Source organism: Meleagris gallopavo, chromosome 5 (assembly GCF_000146605.3).
Source record: "Meleagris gallopavo isolate NT-WF06-2002-E0010 breed Aviagen turkey brand Nicholas breeding stock chromosome 5, Turkey_5.1, whole genome shotgun sequence".
Taxonomy (NCBI): Eukaryota; Metazoa; Chordata; class Aves; order Galliformes; family Phasianidae; genus Meleagris; species Meleagris gallopavo.
Window position 1 is genome coordinate 49,042,306 of NC_015015.2, and position 9,668 is coordinate 49,051,973.

Genomic DNA, 9,668 nt, shown 5'->3' on the forward strand with positions numbered 1-9,668 from the left:
TTTTTTTACGCCACCCGTCTCCTGCGCTGTTTTTGCAGCATTGCGTTTTGCTGGCTTAAATTAATGATCGTGTTGTAGGGTTAGGGAAAATAACGAGTGTTTAAAAGTTTATACTGAGTCATTCCTCTGCAGATGAACCTATGACTGACTCATAATCTGAGAACTGCAGTGGCTTGTAAAATAGGAAGGTAAGGCATTTACATCTTGATTTATTTGTGTCTGAGATCTGGATTACGTGTGGAGAAACAACTGAGATGGTCTTAATGTTGAAAGGCGTAATCTTGCGTTCTGCCAGTCAGAGCCTGTGTGTGACATGAAAGGCTGTATGTGCCCCTCTGGGTGGGTCTGTTCCACGCATTAGAACATTCTTCATCTTTTTTCTGCTTCTGTAGTAGTAAATGTGGGAAGTTCCGATGATACAATTGGAAATTTGCAGTCTCCTTGTGTCAGGGACTTCACTAGCGTGCTGAGATCTATCAGAGTCCTGTGCATTGTGGTATGTGTGCTTTTATTCTTCAGTAGAGCTGTGTATTTTTCACTGTTGGTTCGTCCCACGGAATGCAATGTGTATCAGTGCTGTGCACTAATCTCAACTTGCATTCATAGACCAGAACGGAGCTCAGTGTGTGATGTAAAGGCACGCTGGCTGGATGCAGCACAGCGGATAAGCGCTAAATATGAAATAGTGAAGTCTATATTCAGAATGGGTATTGACTTACACAGAAGCATGAATTTAAAGCGTGCATTGATTGTTGGAGTTACAGCTGAAGAGATGATAACATACTGCATGTTTTCCTTTAAGATGCGCTATTTGACTCAAAGTCTCTATTAATGGCAATCCGTACTGAAGAGTGTGTATGGAGTAACGTAGATATGAATGTTAATTATTATGCCTAGGGAGAGGGTTTTGATGTTAGGACAAGAGGTACTTGGATGTTTGGACTGAATCAGAGTTCTTTGTGGCTGGGCTGGGAAACCCCTTTAATACAGCCTGATAACGGAAACACTGATGTGTCATGAGTTTGGGCATTGCAAGCAGACTGCACTGGGAGGTTAGAAAAGTTGCTTCGGTACAGCGAGAGAATGGTAGGTGTTTTACTGAAATCTGACATTGATTCAGAGCTTCCAACAGTAGCTTTACCTATGATATAGAAAGGTGGAATGCATTCAGTATCAGAGCAAATTCTCTTCCAAAGAGGGTGCTGAAGGAGCAAGTCTTCAGGCTTGCCAGAGGTCCTCTTGCAATCAGGTTTGGTGATATTGGCTTTGGGAAATGGTTCTGGTGTGGATTTAGAGAATTTGATCACCATCACGTCAGCGTATTTACTGTTGGTACCTTGGAAAACCGTTTAAGATGGCAGTACTTAACAGCAGTGACAAAAAAAATTCTTAAAGGGGTCTTACCAGTCTGTGCTAACACAGTTTGTTTTTAAAGCATTTCAACATTTGCTGCATTTTGGATCTTTATATTGTTCTTGTCCATAATACGAAGTTTAAGTGATAGAAGAGGACTATGTTTTTCGATACCATATTAGTAGATATTGCTAAAAAAGCCAGCAATCTTAATTTCTGACTTTTGCTGTTAAATCACTGGTACGTAAACGCATTGGTAAGTAGGCAATCAGAGTTCTGATAATAAAAAGTAAGGCAGTTTAAAAATAGGTATGACTTAAATCTAATCCAGTATTCTGAATTGGCTTTGTATGAATAGATATTAGACATTAGAATGTGTTATTCTTGCAGTATCTCAGATGATGCAACAGCTGGATTCCATTTTTTTGTTATAATAGTGTTTCTTAATTGAAGGTGCTGAATCCTATGATGTCTGAAGACTACTCATTACAGATTGGTTTCAGATGTCTGTGTTCTTGTGCACAGTTCCTTTAAAGAATTGCCAAGACTTAAGGTTTTTGTTTTTTCTTTTAATGGCTGTGGGTGGGTACTTTCTGAATATGATGCTTATATTTAAAACCTCCTGGCATTTTTGGCCTATGGCTCAGGAACACCAAAAGTGGTAGGAGAGAGTGAAATCAGAGATTTCAAGATGTGATATGGGGAAAAGAAGCCAAGAGAGGGAGAGTTGTCTGCGTTTGTGCATCAAAAGAAAGGTATGACTGTAGCATAAGGAAAAGTGCTGTAGCCATGCAAGGTTTTATTGTACTGGTTTCTTAACCTGCAGTGATGAAGTGGTGACATAGAAACCACAGCAGCAAGGGGCTGGCAAAGAGAATGTAACTGGTCTCCCAGCTCTGCCTGCTGGAAGCCCATACTATAGTAAGTGGGAAAGTCAGTTTATGCTTGTTTTGAGAAATAACACTTTTCAATTTCTCTGTCTTTAATATTTTTATTTTCTTTTTCAGACAAGAGAAAAAGAGAAGGGATAGAGAATTCGGAGAAAAGGGGTGGCAACTTGCAATGAAAGATGATTAGGTGTCTGCAGAGTAGGAAGTAGGAAGAGGTGCTCACTTGTCTTTGCTAATGGGAGTGAAGAGAAAATAGAACCCCCTGAGAGAACCTAGAAACCAGTAAGGAAAGTATTAAGAAGAAATATCAAAGAACTTAGGAAGAAAATAAGGTAAAAAGATAATTTGATATTGGAAATTGTGATACATGTGTAGTTCTTTTGGACTTCTTTTTCTTCTTGGAAATGTTTTCTACCCTAACACATACAGCAGAATATTGTTGCCACTGTGACTTCAATTGCTACTGACTGTTGGCTTTATAACCAGGTTAACAGGGCAAGTGTCTCTAAAATTATACTTAGCAACTGTAGGTCACTAATCCTCTCCACACCCCAAAAATGTTAAGCCTTTGATTTCTATCCTGTTGTTCTTCCGTGCTGATTTACTCCACGTATGCAAAGTGTGATTCTAGTAGAATCCTGCATTTCATCTAGTGAAGGGCAGCACGGCAAGAGAAGTCTCAACATGCTCAAGGATGCAGAAGTTCCATATTGGACTTATGGTGGCCTCTGTCCCTGGCTCCCCTGTTCTGTAAACAGGGTTATTGTGTTCTTTGACATCAAGATTGATTGCTGCAAATTGTAAGCGTTAGAACTGCATTGGGCATAGCAGAAATGCTTTAGGTTGGAACGTTTTATAGTTCCACTATTACTTTATATACTGTCATAAAAGGCTCACTTGTGAAATAGATTTATCTGCTGTATAGATTGAACGTTCTGTAGGTTATTTACAATGATAAAATCACCAATAATTCTCTAATATGGTATAAATTATCTGAAGTGAATATAGCCTTTCACATATAGTATGCAAAGCAAATGCCTTAAACAAAACTTTACTGAAGGAAGTCCACACAGCTCTTGCAAGAGTGAGGGACTTCTCTTTTACATGCTGTAATGATGACTGTATGGAAGCTCATTACTACAGAAGTTTAATACTTGGAGTAATGCTGAACTTACCTGAGTTTGTGGTTTCCACAGTAGTAAAAGAAAGCATCTTTTGGTAAGCCAAGTAAGATACAGCATTCCAAACTCATCTTGGGAGGGTGTGAGTCTTCACAGTTTCTTAGGCCTCTAACAAAATGAATTACTTTGATTTGGTTTGTCTTGAAAAGCCTGTTGCAGGTGCTTCTGTAAGATGCAAAGTGTCTTTCTGGTTGCTACTTTGTTATCACATATTGCAGCTCTGTCTGTTAGGAGAAGATGGCCTGTTGAAGATACCAGTGTAAGATGTAGGAGACCTAGAGGCTGTTCCTTGTTCTTGTAAAGTTCTGTACTGTAAGTCATTCCGTGCGGCCAAAGCAATGAGGACCTTTGTTGCACTTCTGAGTGGTGTGACATCATACTGATGTCCCAGGGGCAGAAGGGGGATTCCAAGCCAAGTTTTCTACTTCCCTGGGGAGCATTCTCATAGTCAGCCACTGGCCAGTTAAGCGTAGAGTCACTTCCTTCTCTTCAAGCTCTTCTGCTATGCCAGGAATAATGAAAACTGTGCCTGAGAAATGGAGTAAGAGGAAGCATGGTGTCCTAGTCAAGTGGCTAAGAGAATTACTGAGATTAGGAAAGGCATAGAGCCTGCTGGTGCGCCTCCCACTGGTGTCTTGGTTATTGTTATCTGGTGTATTTAGCCTTGATACTAAGGGACTGATACTTAAGTGCTTCTAGTATTAGGCAGTAGCTGGCTGGAACTCCTGAGAATACTTATCGTACATTTTGTGGCTTGTATCTGCCTGGCCTCTGGCCCATTCTGGTTTTGTCTTTTCCTAGTCTGTAAAAATGGAAATAGTGGTGCTTTCCTGCAGTCTGAGGGCATCAGAGATGATGTGTTGAGGCAGAGCCCGGCACTACGAGCATTATCCATGGATAAATGAAACAAATTGCATGAGCTGTGTGTAAGTATCCCGTTCTGTCTCTTCTGCAGGGCTGTACCATTCTGCTCCATCAGTCTTACATGGCAGGAAATAGAATTTGCTTCACAGCTCTTGCATTGTTGTGTACAGCAAATATGCAGTGTTTTAGGAATCTGAGAGTACACAACAATTTGTCAGAATGGTGCTTTTACTTATTCCCAGCGTTCTGCTTTGATTGTTCTAGAGCACTAATAATTATTCCTTATTCTATAGAACCAGCTTACTCTCACAATAAATGTGCCTAAAATAACTTCTTAACAGCAAAGCCCAGCTCGTGAACCAAAATTTGGCAATGTGAATGAAATTTGTTATGTAAGCTTGCCCATGTGCATGAGAGAGAGAGATAAATAGGACAATTGCTGGAGTTTTCATAGTGGGTATGTAGTACCAGTAAACTTTACCAGTTTACTATCCACTTCTCTGCCTTTCCACAGAGAAGAATCATAGAATCATAGAGTTGCTCAGGTTGGAAAAGACCTTAAAGATCATCATGTCCAACCACAACCTAACCATACTACTGTAACTCTAACAACCCTCTGCTAAATCATGTCCCTGAGCACCACAGAACCTTCCAAAGAGTAAGTGTCCTTGAGTGATGTCTTCTGACCATTTATTTGATGACTTCTCTAAGTCTTGATTTTTGCTTAGGAAGTACAGCCTTAAATTTTCCATCTGCCTTCTGCTTGTTTTATTCTTCTTCAAACCATCTCAATTGACTCCTCTTTCTCTATGTTATACAATTCAGTTATTAATGAAATACTCTTATACAGACTGGCCAAACAACTTGAGATGGAAGAGAAATGCAAACAATGTAAATACTCTTAACTTCTCAGGTTTCTTCCTTTGATTCATGGAAGTGCCTCAATTTCATAGAATCATAGAATGGTTTGGGTTGGAAGATCATTTAGTTCCAGCCTTTAAGATCATCTGGTTCCAACGCCCTGCTATAGGCAGGGACACCTCCCTCTAGACCGGGCTGCTCAGCACCCCATCCAGCCTGGCCTTGAGCCCGTCTGGGTAGGGGGTGTCCACAACCTCGCTGGGAACCTGTTCCTGTGCCTTACCTCCCTCACAGTAAAGAATTTCTTCTTAATATCCAGTCTAAATCTGCCCTCTTCCAGTTTAAAGCTATTTCCCATGTCCTGTCATTACGTGCCCTTATAAAAAGGATTGCTTTCAGTCATTCCATATCTTTTGTTGTAAGTTTAAGTTGTGAAGGAAAGACTTTATTCCGAGGTGTTCTCATCTCACATGAGCAAAACAGCTGACTACATTTTCCCATTTGCTTTACTCCTCATTTTCATCACTTTTCTTCTTGAAATACTTATTTTCAGACTTGGATTTATTTTCATACTTTTGACTAATAATCCTTATCTGTAAAACAGCTTTCCTTTGACCTCTTTGTAGCTGCCTTTTTCTTTTTCCCTCCACCCAAGATGAGTTAACAGGCTCTTCCAGATTGCCAAAGATGGACCTACAGCATACCCTGCTATTGTCTGAAGTCTGCATGTCTTTAAATCTTCAAATGCTCTCTTAATATGTCCATTTCACTGTTCTCTTTTGTGTTCAGAACTGTATCCTTGAGAGGGGAGCAGTGTCCTTTTGCATTTCAGTTCAGGAAGCATGCCATTGGTAAATTTGCATTTCTCCTTGCTGAAGGTGTCGATACATAATGGAAATACCAATGGATCCTGCATTGTAGTTGTAGTAGTGGACGTTGCTGCTGTGTTGCCTGTGCTGCTCGGCGGTTTTTTTAATCTATGTGATAGTAAGGTATTTTGACACTTTCTTGGAGCACGTGCAGAAGAATGCTCTTGGCAATCCCCGGGAAGGTAAAACAAGTTTATTGTTATTTGTTGTTTGTGTTCTCCATCTGCTATTTCTTGGCACCTGGGCCCATAAATTCCCCTTCTTCTCCTTTCCTTCTTATAAATTCCTGAAAGCTTTACTTTCATTTTAAAAAAGTTTGTTTAGCAATCTAACTTTGAGTATTTTACCCAATAACTTCTTGAGGGAGTTTAGGGGATTTACTCTCCCCACTGTTTGCCTGTGGGTTTTTGTTTCTTTGTGTTTCTTTTTCTTCTTTTTTAAAGAATTAAGACAAGCAAACAAATTTCTTCCCACAGTGTTCTGTATGAAGACATCCTTCCAGAATAGGTGTAGAAGGGGTTTGGAATTATGTTGCTTGTGTATACAAAGCCAGTAGTACTTATAGCTGAAGTATACTTTATAACATTATTCACTAAGAGGTTTGGTTTTTCATACAAACTCAATATATCAGTTGGCTGTTTAGAAATGACCCGATAGGTCAGATAGGCTTTGAAAGTCCTTTAAGCTGTATGTAAAAAGGTGGTTATTCCAGAGCAAGAGCAAGAGTGTCAGTGTGCTGCACTAGCTGGCAAAGCATGGGGTAGTTGAGACCTTGCTTGCAGTGTTGTGATGCAACAAATGATATGAGGAAAAAGGGGACAAAATGCAGCAAGGAAGAAAGTACTTATAGGTCCATTTCATATGTAGTTGTATGCTCTCCTGACATGTTTATTTACATGAGAAAATGTTGTTAATGAGACAAATAGTGGAAATTGCCAGCAGTCATCTTACTGCATGCTTTACTGATGCTTTTTGTTCATTTACTGCCTGTCTCCCATAGTATGGGAACAACCTTAAAGATATCTTGGAGAGCTGGACTTGATTTTTAGCAGGTGTAGATAATGACTTTGGTTGTTGTGGTTAAGAGTCAGCATTGTCCTCAGACTTTTCCTTTCCCTCTGTTTTGCTTTTGAAGAGGAAGTTTAAACATTCATAAGGTATTTTTAAACCATCCTTGCTTCTTCACAAATATTTTGTTTTTACGTATTTTTAACTAAACTCTTATCTCCTGCTAAACAAACTTCCTACTGTACTTAATAAATTTGCATGTGAAGTATCTGCGAAAAAAGGGCTGTCAGATTGCTGTCTGTGGAAAAATGATTTGGCTTCTCTTGTAGATAATCAGTTTTTGTAGCGTAATAAATAGGCCATGTGTTAAAGTACCAGTTGTTAACACCTCTAAAATAAAATGTTTGTCATATTAAAGAAGGGGAAAAAATTGGTGAGCTCTCCATTAGATGGTGCTGCTGGGATTGAAATATTTATATACCTAATGGAAGCAGACATCTACCTAGAACTGCTTTTACAACCGCCCCAACCCCCCCTATTTTTTTTTAATGTTTTCTTTTATAAAATACTTTCCAAAGGCAGTGATACTTAGATTTTTTTTCAGTTTGAAATAAATAGGTAAAGTACTGAAAAGAAAGGCTGTTTCCATGGGAAGGAGGCATGGAAGAAGCAAAGCATACGCTTTTTGCATGGGTGACTTAGATTCTAGCAGCTGCCTCTTTTGTTGTAACTCTCATCTGTTTGAAAGATGGCTCTGAGTTACTTTCATACACCACTGCCATGCAGATGAAGATACTGTAGGTAGTACTAAAGAAATGCAGCGTCAAGAAGTACTTGATTTTTAAAATCCTCAAGTGAATTAGACTGACCATTACAGTGTTAACACTCTTATAAATTGGAGTTCAAGTCTTCTTGCTGCCTGCTGTCCACTTAGTTTTTCCTTTTGAAGAGCAGTATTTTGTTTTAACTGAACAACAGAGTGATAGTATTCATTTGCACGAGCCATGGCTGGTTTTCCTGGTTTTCAGGAAAACCTAAGGCAACAGATGTGGTGCCTATCTGTAGGCATATAGTACTATCATAAATACCATAGCTTATGTCAGTCTGAATGGTCTGAAGTTGTTGCTTCAAACCTTGTCAATTTCCCATGTGTCTAAAACCATACCTACCTTTTCTGCATATCTTGGATACTTTAGGACATCTAAAATTGAGCTTAACACCTGTGATTGGACACTCAACTCTTCATACATAATAATTTAAAACAGTGTGCATTAACAAGCATATTCTTGCTGTTAGGACTCCTTCAAAGATGGCAAGGCGAGGCTGGTGAGGTCTTTGATATCTTTCATACCACAGAGCTGTAAGCAGAAAAAAAACAAAAACAAAACAAACAAGAAAAAACCCTCATAACTTAATTTTTAGAAACAGTGTTGGTCAACAGGAAGAGAAGTTATCTGTGGGTGCTGAACAAGATAATCTTTAAGGTCCCTTCCAACGCAAAAACATTTTTGATTCTTGATTGGGTTCATGAAGCCACAATCCTCTTCCTGTTACAAGTATAAGTATTTTTAGCAGGATTTAAAGAGTACAGGTGATTGTGACCGGTCAGCTAAAAATGTTTGGTAGCATTGAATAGCATTGAGTGAGAAATGTAGCAGAGGGATATGTATATATGTATGTATATGTATATATGTATGTCTTTTTCTTTTGACATTTTTTTATTCAAAAGCATGTGTGAAGGTTGGCTAGCAGGACTGGCTTAGCAAGCATCCTCATCTTGGGGTTGGAAATTTAAAATTATTTTGGATCTCATGTGTAATTTTCTCAAGAAAAGGAAATGAGATCCTTGATTAAATTCCTTGTTTGCTTTTGAACCTTACATTGGGCTGTGTGATTGTAAGTTGCTCTTAGTTCCCCAGAATCAAGTAGGTTGAAGTAATAAGGGAGAAGGTTGGTTCTCTTTGACCTTAGTCATCCACTTGGGGAAAAACTTAAATAAAATGTTACTTAAATGGTAACGGTTATGCGATAACTGGGGAAATGGACAAACTGTTGTATGAGAAAATGAGAGCTTCACCTTGAGTCTTTTATCATTAACTTGCTGTTGGCTAATAGTAACATGTGAGGGGGCTGTTAAAAGATAGTGGTTACATACAGCTGTATGACTTCACATCAAATATGAACTTGCTATTCCTCAGTTACATGATTTGGCTTTCTGAGTTAGGCCAGTACGAATGTGGCAGTGAATCCAGAAGAAAGTAAGTCATGCTTGGTCATCTTGAATAGAGACTAACATTGCTGTAGGATCGTGTACAAACAGTACAGTGTATAGACAGGGTATTGATATTCTTGTTTTGGGTCTCTACTAGGAAGATATTAGCAAATCTTGGCCTTCCTTCTTCCCTCCTGTCTTTGCTTATAGCTGATTAGGTGGCTACCATTGTGTTTATAGGCTAAGACTTCACAATTAGTAGGACTTATCAGTATATTTTGTAATGCTTAGATTCAAGGAATAGCTATTGTCCGTGTTGCCCAAATAGAATCAAAAGCATATCCTATTAGAATGTTCATCAGAGAGGACAGCCAGGAAAGAAGGGACAAAATATTGTAATGCGTTAAAAGTGGTTTGTTTTTTTTTTTTT

The 9,668-nt window shown here is 38.9% G+C and overlaps 1 protein-coding gene across 1 annotated transcript in view; it reads left to right on the forward strand.

Annotated features, from left to right (window-relative positions):
* The first annotated feature begins 31 nt into the window (after window positions 1–31).
* TRAF3 (TNF receptor associated factor 3) overlaps window positions 32–9,668 on the forward strand; it is a 68,696-nt gene continuing 59,059 nt past the window's right edge. The window contains 2 exon segments of the mRNA XM_019615896.2: window positions 32–188; window positions 2,361–2,575. The gene's annotated coding sequence lies outside the window, so the exon portion shown is untranslated.